This window comes from Meriones unguiculatus, chromosome 8, assembly GCF_030254825.1.
Source record: "Meriones unguiculatus strain TT.TT164.6M chromosome 8, Bangor_MerUng_6.1, whole genome shotgun sequence".
Lineage (NCBI taxonomy): Eukaryota > Metazoa > Chordata > Mammalia > Rodentia > Muridae > Meriones > Meriones unguiculatus.
The window spans coordinates 5,198,940-5,215,560 of NC_083356.1; the positions used below are offsets into that span (position 1 = coordinate 5,198,940).

The window sequence follows — 16,621 nt, forward strand, 5'->3', positions numbered from 1 at the left end:
AGATTTTTCTTCAGCGAGTTCTCAGTAGCCAACCACAGTTCCAGGTCTTGGGGCCTACTTTGTGCCTGTTTCATTCCCTCACACCAAGTTTTCGGTGGCGAGTGAGGATCCGGGGTGCAGAGACCTCAGGAGCTAATGAGATCGCAATTAGCCAGGAACATGCTCTGTTGCTGTGTGTGGTCAACAGAGGACCGTCGGGTGGGAGCGAGCACGCAGCTCCAGACTCCACTGCGGGCCCCGGTGCTTCTCCTAACCGGTGGAGTCCAGCTTTCCCACCGCTGCGCGGAAAACGGCTCCCTGAAGCGCGCCGCGGGCGTCCGGGTCCTGGGTCAACTCAGGTGCGGGTGACGCACCTGGCGCAAGCGTCTGCCAGTAGACCGGGTAGAACCACGGCGACACGGGGGAGGTGGGGGGTGGCGGACACATCACCGCAGGCAGAACGTGGATCTGCACACGCGGTATCATGAAAGACTCTCCCGCGGGGGGCAGACGCCTGCGCTGCGCGCTGGCCGTGATCGTGGACCCCGTCCCGGGGCAGGATCGCCAAGGCGACGACGCAGTGGTTGACTCCAAAGTCAAGAAAGTTTCAGGGCTGGAGAGGACTGGAGCTGGTGGGCGTGGCTAAAGGGGCGGTCAGGGGCGGGGCCTTTCGGGGGCGGGGCCAGGTGCTGAGCCGTCTCTGCTTGTCAAAAGGCAGCTGCCGAGCCCGAAGCCCCGGTTGCGCCCAGCAGCGTGTCCACTCGCCAGACCAGGTGCGGATCGGGGAGCCCACGGGAAGGGGGTCCAGGGTGAGGGGTTAGACCCGGGGGGCGGGCGTCCGGGTTCTAGAGGACTGAGCGCCCAGGTGCGAGCACTAGAGTCCAAGTCTTGGGAGCAAAGTTGGCGACCGAGATCCAGGCTGTGGTGCCATGAGGTTGGGACTCCGAGAGGGCACCCGGGTCTGAGAAAGCCGAGGTTCGTGGGAGGCTGGCGAGGGGGCAGCCACCTCCGCGATGCTCAGGAGGCTCGGTGTAGGAGTCCTTCGCTAGGACGGTGCTCAGCGCTGGACAACAAGAAGCGTTTGTTTCTTTCCGCGGACGGGAGCTTTGGCTTGGAGTGGGGGAGTAAGAAAGGGAGTGATTGGCTGTCGATGCTGCTGAGATCTCCGGAGGTGGCGAGTGTGTAGCCTGTTTATTACCCTGTAGGGCCCGTGTATCGTCACCTGTGAGAGTGGAGTGGAGTGGAATCTTTTAAATGGAGTTTTTCTTGACTTTCTAAAACCGCCCGTGCTTTGAGACTAGTGTACTGGGATTTCTTTTTCAGGGGAGCCGGTCCACAGATGTCCAGAGGGACTCAGGGGCGAGCATAGAAATTAAGGAAGGGGTTTTAAGGAATAGTTTCTGTTTGGAGAGTGATTTGAATCCAACGGTGAGTGTTATTCCGAGGGAGGATCTAGGGCGGGAACTTCGTGTGATATCCAGTTCCACTCTCTCCACTACCACTGTCGCCCACTCGAGGCTGAATCTGCCTGCTTGGAGAGAGCCTTGGCTTTCTGAACCTAAACCACGCTCCTGCTTCTGTTGCTGCTGCTCTTCCTCGTCCTCGTCCTCGTCCTCGTCCTCCTCCTCCTCCTCCTCCTTGTGGTGAGTGAGTCAGCCTCCTGTCTGAGTTCAACAGCAGCCAGAGGGGCCAGAGCCCAGGCAAGCAGTTGGGCAGGCATTTTTCTGAGCATTGCAGAAGTTCCCTTGGATAGAATTCAGCTCTGTCCCCAGTGCCCTGAGGAAGGCCATCTTCTTCATGACAGCAGGGAGTGGGGTGTCAGCAATGTCTGTTTGGTGGGCATGGTATGATCCCAGGAGATGCCCATGAAGAGACAATGGCTTTGTGGTGCCTCTTCCTATTCTTTAGAACTGGAGGTACATCTCAATACTGGGGGCTTACCAGCTTCTGGTTCCATTTCCACCTTGTCAGCCACCCATCTCTCCTAGTGAGGCAGGCATGCAGGAGGAATCAGAAGGTTCAGGGATCAGAAAGTGCAAGGAATGCTCTCCCCACACTAGGGAGTAAGAGTGGATTTTTGAGAGGCAGAGAGGGGTTCTCCGGACCTAGGATCTTCAACTCTGTGAACTGAGGGTATATTTTCCATTTGAGGGACCATCTCTATTTCTTCCCCCAGCTGAAGACTGAAGAGAACTGTGTAGACCTTTCTGAAACACTTCTCAGTTCTGGCATACAGCCATAACAGGAGCCAGCAAGAGTAAAAGTTTCTGTCTGGTTTTGTTTCAGGTACTAGAGACCCTTGAGCAGAAATAGGTGACCTGGGGCCCCACACAGTAGACTTTTTCTAGCTTTTATGAGAAGAACCCAGGGAGGCTAACGTTGTGACATTGCCTCAAGCTGCAAAAAGTAGGGATCTCCGTTCAGTGCTCTGGCTGAGTCCCATGGCTTTAGGTTTGGCTGCTCCTGATCAGCTGTGACTTCGTTTCAGACCAAGGCAGAGGAGGGACTGGAAAATGGGAGAAAGGAAGAGTCTAGCTGACCCATCCCCCACTCTTCTCCAGATACAATCATAAGACTGTGTCTATTCTGGAGGCGCTGGTGCTTCAGGACACTCTACTTATTTGTAACAGGGTTCCTCAGTCTCCCCCCCAACCCCACCCCCCATCTACCTTTGAATTGATCTCTTTGAGAAACTGAGTCCCTTGGGAAGCTCTCAAAGACCCCTGGACCTCTGCCTTCAGCCTGGACTGCAGGTGTCCAAAGCCTGGGCTTTCAATAGAGGAAGGCCTAGGATCTGAATGACTAGACCAAAAGTTACCCAAGACAGGAGAATGTCACTGTTCAGTTCTTTACCCTACATCCCAGGAACTGGCTGAGATCAGCCTCTTGGCTGCTGTTGCCTGTGCAGCAGAGAGGCAAGGCCAGGGCAGCTGCATCACATTCTAATTCGTAGTTGGATGGTGGATGAGAGGGCTCAGGCTTCCGCTTGTCGCTGCTGTGAGTCCATTTGGGATGCAGGTACAGGGATGAGGATGTGGCCAGATACACTAAGAGCCTCCTGTGTGTATCCCAGCACGGTGCCAGGCCCCCAAGGGATGCCAGCAAAGCAGACCAGGCCTCAGCCTCCAAAGCGAGCTCCAGGAGGAGCGGCAGCCCTGGCACCACCTCACTGCTCTCCAGTTGGAAGGCTCCTACTGGGCTGAAGCCAGCCCGACAGCAGCTCTAGACCACCAGGACCTCACTTTCAATTTTGCCTCCCTCTGTCCTTAACCTTCCCCCATGTCAGTGCCCCGATGGATATACAAAGAAGAGTGACTATGATTTCTTATCCAACCTGTGATTCTCAGGAGTGAAGGGGGTTTGTGTGTGGCCATGCCAAGACATAAACCCAGACCAGCAGAAGCTGGACATCTAATCATCCAAGTCCAGGAGAGGTCACCCAGAGTGACAAAGGGACAAGGGGGTTGGGATCGACTTAATGCCTGGGTGAGGGTGGGGCATCACGATCCTGAGGGAAGCCCCAACACCCCAGCATGCAGTCTGGCCTGCTCAGACAGGGCCAGTCCTTTCCTGAAGGGTAGAATTACTCCATCTTGTCCCAAGACCCAGCTCATCACTGGAGTGACTTCCTTTGGCTTCTCAGCTGTGACTGTCCTTGCCTTTGGCTTTTCTTGTACCACCCCTACCTCAGAAAGGGACAGGAAGACCTGTCAACTCTTCTTCAGCTCCCCCAGGGGAACTGCAATAGAGTTAAGCCAAGACTCAGCCTCATGCTTCATCTTCCCCATTTCCTACAGCTTCTTTGTTGGCCCTCTGGCTTCCCAGACCTCTGGGGACCCTCACATGCCACAAAAAAAATGTCCCACTCTAAAGTGAGTAAACAGCCAGGAAGGGAAGGGTATTCAAATCTTATCCACGTGGTAGATAAAGGGCATGGGTCACTTGGAGTCACGATCCAGGAAAATGACACCCAAGATAGGAAACAGAGCTGGGGAGATGTTACTAAGTAGGACACGAAACTGATGTTCTTGGACTCTAGCTTTTGAGTTTTCTATCTCTGACGTGGAGAAATGGTCCAGGGTGGAGACAGACACTTCTTGCTCAATGTAAGCTATAGGCGTTGGTGGCAGCAGCAGCATCCGGTGGTAGTGACATGTGGAAGAGAAACTAGCCTCCCTTCTGAGTCCTGGGGCTTGTGGTCCAGATTCTCAGGGCGGCCTCTCTGGAGAGTCCCAAGAGGCCGAGTGTGTGAGTGATTCGGGCGTAAGACACGGAGGAGTGGAGCCTTGATGACTGCAGAGTGACTGTCTACTCTGGCAAGCAGGGAGTCATTCTTCCTCATCACCACAGATGTAAAGAAAGAGCGAGGGAGAGCTCTTGGGGAATCCCACCCGCTTGTACAGAGCTGGGAGGTGGTGAGAAGCGCCCCCCTCAAGCTGTGTGGGGGAGGGCAGGGTGGCTAGTGGGCAAACGGCAGAGGCTTGAGGGAGAAGCAGAGGAAGCTGGGAGTCTGTGTGCCGCGCTCCTGCAAACCTGCCCTGCAGGTCTCGTGCCAAAGAATAGACTACGCAGTGTTCCCAGAACCAGATGCCACACAAAGTCTTCATTCTGCACAGGGGAGAGTCCTGGTCGTTAGCAGGGTGTAGGCAGCTGTACCAGCGGGAAAGGGGAGTTTGGGCAGGACCCAGCACCGGTTCCTGGGAAGCTACTGCCTCTCACTGGCCTTCGATGCCAAGCCTGCCAAGCCGAGGCTTTGAGGTTTTCTGCATGGCGTGGCCCTGCAGGCACTGCAGGGCTCTCAGGCCTCTGCGGGTGACAGGTCTAGTGTGTGCCACCTGCTGGCCCCAGGGTCGTAATTCTAGGAACAGTGGCTCAGAGAGCACTAGATACCAGATGCTATTCTGTGTAGTTAACAGTCACGGCCTCCTGGCCAGATCACTCTGCTGGGTTAAGAAGGACTCTTGTCCCCACCCTATAAATGGCAAAAGTGAGGCTTACTGGGGTTGCAATATGCAAAGAAGACTCAGGACTGATACCCAAGTCTGCAAGATGCTGAAACCAGACAAGCAGCCCCCAGGAACTCTATACCTCTGCACTGCCAGGGCAGTGGCAGACACCTAGTGCCATGGCTTGCGAGTTATAGGCTCGTAATAGATGTTTGTGAGCTGTAGGCTTAGATTTGCCAACTAGTTTGAACAAGCTGACCCGAGAGTAAGTTCCCTTTGGCCAAAGGTTGCTCTGGGGATGGCAGTGTCTCAAAAGGCTCCTTTAGACTTCCGTGCCTCTGTTGTGGTCTTAGATACACACTCACTCCATGTCAGAGGGATCAGAGAACCTGAAGAACACAGCATGGTGCAGAATCCAGCAAGACTTGCATGACCTGGAGGGCAAATAAGGAAGCCTCTTCCGTTCCAAACTAACTGACGCAGTTCGGGTTAAAGAGGTCACCAGCCCATCCGAGGTCCCTTCCATTATCTACCCCACCCTGCCCGACTGCCCCTTTGAGGTTCCTGACCCCAGCTAGCTCTCTTACCAGGAAAAAGGGACTCTAGCCTGGTCCAATGGCTCCCCGTCAGGCCCTGTGCTGATGGAGCACCTGGATCCTTTCACTTCCACGCTTCCCCTTGACACTAACATGCTACGTGGTCCTTTAGCAGGCAGTGGAGGGTTGGAGGTCTGCTAGCAGCTGGGAAGAGCAGGGGAGATAGAGTCAGAGTTTCTGTATTTGTCACTTTCTTGTTAGTGACCTTGGGCAAGTTTCTTAATCCTTCCAAACGCCCGTTTTCTTATCTTTAAACTGGGGATAAGCACAGCCCTGCTTCGGGATTGTTGAGGATTAGCTGACGAAAGTCAAGTACTTGGCACACCTCTTGAAAGGCTCACGCGGTCATTCGGGGTATTATAAAAACATTGATAGCACAGGGACCCACTATGAAAGGTCCTGTGGGAACTCAGAATTATACAGATTTGGTAAACTGATTTCTCATTCTGTCACTCGTTAGACAAGGAAGCCGGAAGCATTGCTGAGCCCAGGTTCTTTCAATTGTTCTTTTGCTCTTCGTTTTTCAATTGAGAAATAATATATCATGCAAAAGTATATGACATGCTCGCCGATGTTACACAGCCGTACCAACCACCCGAGTTAGGAGTAGAGCATTCACAGTAATTAATTAAAGTTTTAAAGTGTATGTGTGCCTGGGCTGCCAAGGAGGCTCTGTGGGAAAAGGTGCTTGCTGCCAGGACTGACAAGCTGAGTTCAGTCCCCAGGGCCCACATGGAAGAAGGAGGGAACTGGTTCCCACAGCTTGCCCCCTGATATCCACATCTCTGTTACAGCGCACACACAATAAATAAACAAATAACTGTAACAAAAATTAAAGTGTGCGTGTGTGTGTATGTGTGTGTGTGTGTGTGTGTGTGTGTGTGTTGTAGGCAGGCACAGCACATAGGCCATAGGACAACCTCAGCTGTCAAACTTGAGGACACTGTCCACCTCTCACTGGCCTGGAGCTCATCGGTTAGGCTAGCATGACAGTGAGCCTGGGGTCTGCCTGCTTTCGTCTCCCAGTTTGGGATTTCAACTCCCTGCCACTCAGAGATAAAACTGGGGCCCTCGTGCTTTGGGGAGAGGTGGCAAGCGCTTTACCAACTGTGCCTTCTCCCCAGTCCACACAGTGTCTTAAACACCCCTTGGCCTTGCCCTGCTTACCAATATCCCTCTCCCCATTCCCCAGCACAAGGTAAACTTGGGCTTATCCTTTCTTGCTTTCCTTTATAAATTAGCATTTAAGTGTAGTTTTGAAACAGTGTGCCGTGAAGGGTTACACGGCCCTGAGGTTTTCACATGTCACTCCCACCTTAGTTAATGCTGTAGTTGAGTATTCCATTGTGAAAATGTCCCATGTTGTGTGTCCTTCCTCTAGGTCAGCCGTCTGGTTGTTTCCAGTTTAGAGTTACTATGGAATGATAGTATGCTTGCTCCTAGTTCATCTGGGAATGGCATTGCTGGTTCTCATGGAATTTGGTGTTAATGTTAAAACAAAACAAAACAAAAAACAAACAAACAAAGACCCCACAGAACTCAAAATTCTCCCTTTGGCTGTGAATGGAAGGTCTCATTCTTCTGCATGCTTTTAAACACTCTGTATTGACTTCATCTCTAAAATGGCAGAATTGTCCTAGACAAGTTTATGCAGCCACTTTTTGCGACCATGTTATTGTCACAGCCCAGGGACCCTGTTTCCGGCTGGTAGGTATGCTTGCCTAAGGCACTAGGGATGGCTAGATCCGGCGTTCTGAGACGTCTACGCCTGACCTCTAAATATGGCTGAAGCCTTATCTTTCTGGCCTTCCACCAGCAGCGGATGAGGATGCCAAGCACAGATACTTGCCAAAATGTCTTCATTTCACCCCCGAGCCTACCGTCAGCACTGAGCAAATGCTAGATGCTCAGTCAACAGACTGAGTTGTGCTTTTGTCAAATGGTTTGGGAGAAGTACACATTTTCACAGACTAGGAGAACCATGTGCTTTAGCTAGTCACAGCCCTGGGGCAGGGGCCATGAATGGATTCCTCCAGGGCTTCTAGGGTAGTTAAGGTTCCAGGCAAGAGAGATTCTACACTGGTCAATTGTTGAGAGTCTGACCTTGTTTCTTTGGCTCTTGAACTTGCCTTGTCTGGGAAGCCAGGAGTAGCTGGAGGGCTAAGATGGGGGAACAGAGAAGTTGCCCCGGGGAAAGGAGCCAGATGCTTTCAGCATTGGACAGCCTGCCGGGGGATGCTAGGGAAAGGAGTCATTAACTGCCCAGCATCCTGGTAGACATATAAACAGTCAGCTGCCCACCTAGCCACCCACCCACCCGACTAAAGAATGTGGCTGGCTGGGCAGTTGCATGGGCCACCCTAGCTGTCAGTCAATGCTATAATTACCCCAGCCAGTCTGTGCCTGTCAGCTTCCAGGGCTGACAAGCACCTCTGCCTTGAGCCTCACTCACCTTGGCTGGGAGGCCCAAGCCCAGGTTAACAGCCTGGCCCAGCCTGTCTTCCCCAAATGCTGCCCACACCCCCAACTCCACTGGCTCTCTCTCCCTACAGCAACCTTTGACCCTTCCAAGGTTACCATGTTATATAATAGCTGAAAGTCATGGTAACCGAAGGTTAGTAAAACCTAACATGTTCTGGGAACTATATCAAAAGGTTCTTATACGTTTTCTCATTTATGCCTCTCCCTGATTTATGAAGAGGAAATGGAGATTCTAAGGGATTAAGAGGTTGGCTTTCCTGCCCAAAGTCATTAAATTGCTATGAAAGAACCAGTACCTCAATTATGGTCTCTCTAAACCCGAGAGGAGCCCTCTTCTCTTCTGTACTGGAGGTCACTCAGCTCAGCCCCTCACTCCCTTTCTTGTTCTGAGACTTGGAAACCCTCAGAGATGGCCAGTGGGGACTGGCCAGGGTGAGCGGGGCAGCTTCAAGCTGGCCAGGAGGTGCTGGAAAACACCTTCGGGGCAGAGTTCTCTGTTCCAAATGGCTCTGAATTTCCAGCCTCGTGCCAGGGATGGGAAGTTACCTCTGCCCAGCCTATTTGGCAAGCACCTGCACATCTTGGGTGCCATGATGTTAAGAAGTGGAGGAGGGGCCGCCTCAGGTAAAATTCCATCTTAATGAACTCCAGTTGAGATCTGACGCCTTTGTTACAATCTCCTGTGCGGCCTGGGAAGCCGGAGGTGAAGGGAGATAATTCAAAGTTAGGTGTCTCCTAATGAGGCCCCCCGATGTTGATTCTGGGAAGAGAGAGAGGGTCATATCCACAGCAGAAGCCCCGTGAATACCAAATGCCTGAGTAGTTGAGGGCAGGCCTGGGTGAGGAGACCTTGGACCTGACAATGCCGTGACTGCGCGTTCAGCTGCCCACTATCCCCACTCTACTGTGAGCCCCAAAGAACAGAATCCCATCACAGAAGGTTCCTGGCTCAACCCAGGATCCCAGTGTATGGCAGGGTCATCCGAGAACCCTTACTGGATACAAACACCTTTGTATGTAGATAGATTGAGTGTGCTGGGGTAAAAAGGGCCAGTGAAGGGTAGTCGTTGGCACAGTTAAGTTATCTTTAAAAGCTGGAGTGAGGTTTGGGGGAACCCCACCGCAGTGATTAAACCAGTCGGGTACAGTGACCGGCAACAGAAGTGACTGTGCAGGTGCTGTGTGCCAGGCACAGAACTAAGACGTTGGCACGAATCGCCTCATGGGCTCCTCCTAGGCTTAGCATGTGTGTACTGTTATTTCTCTCCTTTCACAGAGGAGGAAAGGGAAGCTGGGAGAGTGCAGGCAATTGTGAGTGCAGCAAGGACGGGGAGGAACCCGACCCCCCCCCCCTCCGGTGCTGAAGGGGTGAGAAGGACTTCCTGCTGGCTGGCTGGCTGGTGTGCAGAGCGGGGCTTCTCTGTGTAGCCCTGGCTGTCCTAGAATGCTCTCTGTACCAGGCTGGACTTGAACTCACAGAGATCCTCCTGCTCTTGGGATTACAGCGGTGTGCCACCGATGCCCAGCTAATAATGAATTTTTAAAACTTGCAATCTCTGTTGGGGGTGGGGGTGGGCGGCTTTCTGAGGCCCTCAGGGCATCTTCCGCTAGATGGAGAAAGCTTCTCACCAGAAGAGTAAGGGATAGAACTCCTGTCTGCTGCCACCTGAAGTTCCTCCATTCCTCCATTTCTTTCAACCTCCCTCTCTTTCAACCTCCCATCTCAATAATGCACACACACACACACACACACACACACACACACACACACCGTGAGCATTAGAGAGAAAGTCATTAAGAGAAACTCTTAGAAAGGCTAACGAGGCTAGGGCTGTGGTTCAGTTTGGGTTTGACTCCCCGTCATGGCATGAACTGGGCTTGGTAGCACACACCTGTAATACCAACACTTGGGAAAGGAAAGCAAAGGGATCAGAAGTTCAAGGTCATCCTTGGTTGTGTAGGGACTTTGAAGCCAGGCTATATAAGACACTGTCTCAAACAAACAAATAAAACAAGAAAGCAAACAAAATCACAAGGAGCTAACAGTTAACGAGAGGGTCCGACAGGCAAAACAGAAGGGTAGGTAGGCAAGCAAAAGCATGCAAACAGTGGGGCTTTGTTATGAACCTGGTGCTCGGCCTTCTCTATAAGCACGCTCCATGCCAATGTGGAAGGCCGGGAATTGAACCCCCGGCCTCGGTGGCCCAGCACTGAGCTACACGCCCGACTCCTGCTCAGCACATGGTTCTCCTGGGCTGGACTTGGTGCTCCTAGGTGTCTGCACAGAGTCAAGCATGCTTCTCAGATCCTTAAATGTGTCTTTCTTAGCTTCTGCCTTCTTCCTGAAATTTATCCCTCCTCTTCAGTACCTGGCAGAATCATAGTAAAGTAACAGCTAACGTTTCTGTGGAGTGTGGCGATGTTTATAACACATTTGGAAATGGTTTAGCTCAGCTGATCCCATGGGCTTGTGAGATTTGTGTAGTTTACTTGGGCCTCAATGAAAGAGCAGGGTTTTTATCCCCCCCTCTTTCCATTCGGAAGAGACCAAGAGCAGTGCATGGAGCCTTAACCATCCCTGGCTCCCACAGAGCCTGACCTTCACTTCCCATCCTGGGTCACCGGTGGTGGCAGGTGGCAGCAGGTGCCGATAGACAGTTGTGACCGAGTACTGTTGATGACAGAGCTGCTACCTCTCTTCGAAACCTGGCTCCAGGGACGGCAGGCAGGGGGTACACGGAAAGAACCCCAGAGGATGGTGGCCCGTGGCCAGTTTCCACCCCCACTGCCTGTTGCCCTGAGCTATTATTCCAAAAGCTGGGCAGAAAATAGCTCACTCAAGGGAATTATTTTTGTCTCTGTTAAACTTCAATCCAGGACCCGGCTGCAGAGCTGTTTTTCAGGTCAAGAGGAGTTCGGGGACAGAAGGGGAAGCAGAGGGCGGAGGGGAGATCACCTCTCCTCCCTGGGGATGGGAAGGCCATGGCCACTGGCCTCGACTGGATAGGGAAGACAGAGTGAGTGAGCACCATTGATCACCGTTCCCGCAGAGCCTGGCTCCGGGTGACAGCAGGCATGGGGAGAGCCCTAAGCGCAGCAGGCTTTCCCTGAAAGCCGTACATGGAGCCAGGCTATGAGCTGCCTTTTCAGTCCCTCCTCTATGATGTCTACTTCTGCTGGCAAAGTGGAAGACAGGGGGGTTTCCGCCTTGTACCTGGGGCCTAGAGCTTAGGGGGGAAGCTGGCTGTGAGCCACCCCTGCTCAGGTCCCTGCTTGTGGGCTACAGGTTGCTGAGGGAAGAGAGAAAAGCCATCCCTCTAGAGAGCCAGGGGTTAACCCCTCCTCTGTCCTGAGGCGGCATTTATTAAAAGCTGTACTGTGCGTTCAGTCTCCTCCATCTCCCTCTGCTGGAGGTGCCAAAAAAAAAAACCAAAGAAGAGGGTGATAGCCAATAGGCAGGAGCTGGGCAAGGCGGGCAGAGGCTTGGGAAGGATGGTCTTTCCTACCACCCCATGGCCCTGGGGAAGAACCCTCCAACAGCATTTGGTCTGACGATTTGAATTCAAGCATTATTTTCTGTTGGTGCGGCAAGGGAAAGGGGGGACCTGGGTAAGGGCCACCGGTGAGTTTGGGCATCTGGCCTCAATCTGGGTCGGCACAGGCCTACAGACAGGGCTCGCCACCCTTGTACGTTGTTTGTGAACGTTGTGTGTTTTTGCACCCGATCCCCTTCCTTAAAGTGATTCCTGGCAACAAGGAAGCGACTTGTTGGCCAAGAAGGGAGGGTAAGCTGAGCGGCCTGGCAGATTTGGAGATGTGGAAACTGGGTGGCATCTGCTCTCCCTGTACCCAGCAACCATATCTTGCCACTCTGGGCAACTTGATGGACGGAAGAAGGATTGATTGGTAATGTGAGAGCTTCCTTGTTCACCAGCTTCCCTCCGCCCTTGTTAAACCATTTGTTCTTTCGATCTTCACTCAGGAAACTTTTTTTTTTTTTTTTTTGGCCTGGAGCTGGGTGGAAATGTTCTAGAACTCTCTCTTCTCTAAGTCACCCTCGTAGCTCAGTGACTAATGGCTCTCTGAGAATCCCCCTAGGGCTCTGGGCCTATACCACATCCCGCGAGGAGGCGGCCAGGGACTCCCCAGCATGTTTTTGTCCTTTCTTGTGCTTGCTTGCACTGAGGCCTGGGTCACACTGAGCCAAGGGGTCCTGTTTGTCATCCCCTGTGGCTTTGAGAACGTGAGAGCCACTACATCTCGCTTGTCGTGTACCTGCAGCTTGCGGGTGGAGCTTTGCCCTGCAGTCAGTGTTTAAGGCTAGGCAGAGGTCACCACCGAAGATCAAGTAGCGGCTGGGGAAATAGCTCAGTAGTAGAGTGAGCGCTTGCCTGGCGTGCTCAAGGCTCTGCATTCAGCCCTCAGCACAAACATCGGGTTACAGAAGCCAAAACCAATGTCCACCACTGTGAGACCAAGAAGAAATGTTAACGCTCCTCCCCACTCTCCCCAAGCCCCCGCCCTCATGCCCTCTAATGGGTACCTCAGAGGGGTCTACACAGATGAATGACAAAAGCCTGAGCAAATCAAAGATCTGGGGAGGTTTTCTAGGGAGACATCACTCTAACTGAAAACTGGGGAGGAGCTGGTATTGCTTGGGGTGACTGCTGGTGCCTGCTTAGGCTGAGTGAGGTCCTCCTGCTTGACCTGGGCCTTGATGAGCTTCATGGACACAGGGGACATCTCTCCTCAGGAAGGGCCCAGAAGGTAGAGAAGACACTTATGGTAAGCTGGTCCCTTGATGGAACTGTACCTTGCCAAGCCTGCCCTTCACTGATTCCAGCCCAGGCCTCGGAACCTATCCCACCTAGGATGAACAGGAAAGCCTGAATCGGGTCCCCTCATAGGACCTTCCAGGAGCAGAGGCAGCCAGGGTTTCAGGGTTCCACGCCCCTCGCTGTCGCCACCCAGCCGCAGCCCCTGCACCTGCCTTTCCCTGTGTTGCTACACACGGCGGTGTGCAGGAGTAGGGTGAAGGCCGCCTGTGTCCCGATAACAGGCAGAGGGACAACTGGGAGACATGGGTTCAGTCCCTCTGTGGTGAGGGCAGAGGCATGAGAGGCGACAGATGGATAGATTACAGGTTTGGCTTAGTGATTAGTGACAACTGGGAAACCACAGACTTTATCTTCCTTGTGGAGAAAGTCTAGATATGTAGGCCAGTTGCTCTGCTTCTATGGAGATGATCCATTTTCCTCCGCTCTGAGCATCCAGCCACGGCGAGTGGCCGGGCCGGGCCGGGTAGTGGTTTTTGCAGCCCAGCAAATGTGTGACTTTCTCAGCAATACCCGGGAAGTACTTGGGGTGGAGGTCTTAGGATGGAGTGCAGGCTTCCGCCCTCCCCAGACTCTGTCTAGAACCTGTAGCTCATTCTTCTGGCTGATGTGACAAATGCAGCTTGTGGTGGTGGCTTCTTGGGGATCTCTTTTGGTCATCACAGCAGCGCCAACATTGGAGTACTGCCCTGTCACTCGAATGAGGAACCAGGGAAAGAGGGAATGGCGTTAGGCAGTGAAGTGTCCAGCCAGCTGTCGAGGCTGGATGTAAATAAGATCTAATGCCAGGGACCACCAGTGTCTCAGAGCTCACATCACCCGGAGTGTTGCCCTGTCACTTCCTGTCACCTCACACAAGGAGAATCTGGGTGACAGAAATGCTATTATTCTCAGGAGGAAAAGAAGAAAAAGAAACATGGTCTGGAGAGATGACTCAGAAGTTACAAGCACTGGCTGCTCTTCCAGAGGTCCTGAGTTCAATTCCCAGCAACCACATGGTGGCTCACAACCATCTATAATAAGGTCTGGTGCTCTCTTTTAGCATGCAAGCAGAACAATGTATATATAATAAATAAATCCTAAAAGAGGAAGAAGAAGAAAGAAAGAAAGAAAGAAAGAAAGAAAGAAAGAAAGAAAGAAAGAAAGAAAGAAAGAAAGAAAGAAAGAAAGAAAGGAAGGAAGGAAGGAAGGAAGGAAGGAAGGAAGGAAGGAAGGAAGGAGAAGAAGAAGAAGAAGAAGAAGAAGAAGAAGAAGAAGAAGAAGAAGAAGAAGAAGAAGAGGAAACATTCTATCTCCTGTCCCCAGGGAACTTTCAAAAAACAAAGCCCCTTTTAGCTTGCGGCTAAATCAGCAATAGCAGGGTTGGATACTCAGAGGAGTCGGTATTCTTGGGGTTGCCCCAATTTTAATTTCTTGGTCTCCAAATCAGTGGGGGAAACCCAAACAAACAAACAAAACCCTCCTTCCACCAACTTTTCCCTATACCCGATACCCCTGAGCAATATTCCCATCCTGGTATTCTGGGAAGGCCCACTTGGAGTAAGATCGGGCCAAGGGTACCCCACTTCCACCTACATGGCTTCTAGCTATATTGGCTCCCTGCCCATGGGCTGTGAAGGTTGAAACCAAGAGCTGGACGTGTGGAGGCAGCAAGGAGTGAGGACACGTCTTCTGCCCTTCTGTTTCTCTGTGTTTGTTGTAGGAGTGGGATTAACATTGAAAGGTCACAGCGCTGTTATCAGGGCTTTTACAGGGGCCTTTCCACAACTGCCTTCAAGAAATGAAAACCTCTATGGCTCATCTCTCCCCACCCAACAGTCTCTTCCGGAGTTGCTCAGGCTGGCAATTAGATTTCTTAGGGCTTGGGCAGGGTGGTGGTGAGTGAACACGGATTCTTGTTCTGTAGCCTTAGATAAGTCCCTTTCCTTCTGAGGGCCTCAGTTTCCCCAGATGTCACGCCAGAGATATTGGCTTTGTGTCTTGTGATAGGGCTGGCTCCTTGGGTGCTCCACCAGCCCCTGGGGCTGCCCACACTTTCCAGCAAAGATTCGGCCTCCTGCCTGTTACCTGGAGAGCAGTAATCATCCCAGAAATCTTGTTGACAGAGCGGAGGGCAGAGTTTCCACTGGAAAAAAACAGCTTGCAGGAATAATTGTTGCTGATAAGAAGTGAAAATCCACCTAAGCAAGCCACGTCTCTCCTTCCCCATCACCTAGGCCCTCCCAGCTCTGAGTTTTGCCAAGTCCTAAGACTCTGCTTGTACACCCAGAGGCGGCAGGACCATCAGCCTAGACACTCTTGGAAAATGGGAATTTGTAGCCCCCCCCATTTCTTTGTCATGACTCTCTAACCCTTGATGCTTTGGGGTACAATCCATGACTTTTATAGGTTCTCAGAGCTATATATTCTCCAAATGGCTGATTAAGAATCAGCTCGGAGGGTAAACTTCCTGTCAACTATGTGCATCATCAGCCACTGAATTTGTTATTATTCAGCTCCGGGTTAAATATGCGTGCGAACATAACAAATGTGCGCAGTGCTGCGGTGCTGAGGGCAGAGGCGGCAGGGCCGTCCTGGCTGGAACACGGGCCGCCACACGCAGGCTGCCACCAGCCCTTTCCCCGCTTGGGAAGGCCCGGAGGTAGACACCGCCTGCGCTTGCCCTCTTCCTTCCTGCCCTTGTACAAATCATGAACCTATCTGGGACGGGTAAAACTTAAATGCATCTCCAGTGTCCCCCTGCCACCCCCACACACCCTAACACTGTAGGTCTTTTTACTTTATGACAATCTGCTGACTGGTGGCAAAAGAGTCTCTTGAGGAATGAACCCCCTTTTCTAGTTGAGCAATGATCCATATGGTGGCCCCTCCAAGCCACCCCCAAAAGACACTGAGGGAATAGCTTACCAGGCTCGTCTGAGGGGAGCTGGCCCAGCACAGCAATTGGAGGCTACGGGGCTTCTGTGCGTAATGAACCCTCTAAAAAGCGTCCATCCAAAGAGAGTAGATTGACATGAGAGATGGTCCTTTCTTGGGAAAACTGACCAGAATGTTCTAGAAAGGAACTAAGATGGTTGGGTCAGGTGCTAGTAACTTACCTTTCAATGCTGAGATTTTTCTGGCATGAATGGTATCTATTGGTTTCACTGCAGTGTGCATAAGAATTTCCCCAGTGCTTCTCAGCCATGTTTAATCTATGTGAAGGCTGGGAGACATTGAGACAAGAGGTAATTTAGGTGTGGTCTGCTTGTACAGTACCCCTTCTCCCCTCCTTCATTTTCATGATGCATGCTGCCTGCCTCCTGCCCCAGCTAATGCTGAGAGAGTTCTCTGCTAAGGCAGTGAGCAGGAATGGGGCAGGAGGAAGAAAGCGTGTCACTGTGGGCTGGCCCTGATATCACTATGCTTAAGCAACACCCTAAAATGAAGAGACAAGAACTGAAAAGATGGAAGGGTCATACAGAGCTCATCCTGGGCACAGAAAGATGGTAAAAATTAAAAAAAAAAAAAAAAGCAAGAGATGGGCATGTGAATACAGACCAATGTGTAGGTATCTGTATCAGGAAGGATTCTCTCCTCGGTAGGGAAATGATTTGGTTTCCCTTTTTCTTCTAGAAAGAGCAGGAGCTTTGAGCCAGTGTCAAGTGCTAAAAAGCCGAGTTTTGATCAGTGCAGTCCCAAGCTGTTCAAGACCCCTCTCCTGAGCACTCTTTCTCCATTTGGAGGCGCATGGGGGTCATACTGTTCACTGGACAATAGGCTCTTCCTGTCCGTTAGCATCCGA

General features: G+C 52.1%; 1 protein-coding gene across 1 annotated transcript in view; it reads left to right on the forward strand.

Moving 5' to 3' along the window:
* The first annotated feature begins 660 nt into the window (after window positions 1-660).
* Window positions 661-16,621, forward strand: part of Vdr (vitamin D receptor) — a 49,061-nt gene continuing 33,100 nt past the window's right edge. Inside the window, exon 1 of the mRNA XM_060388706.1 lies at window positions 661-752. The gene's annotated coding sequence lies outside the window, so the exon portion shown is untranslated. The remainder of the gene's footprint in view (window positions 753-16,621) is intronic.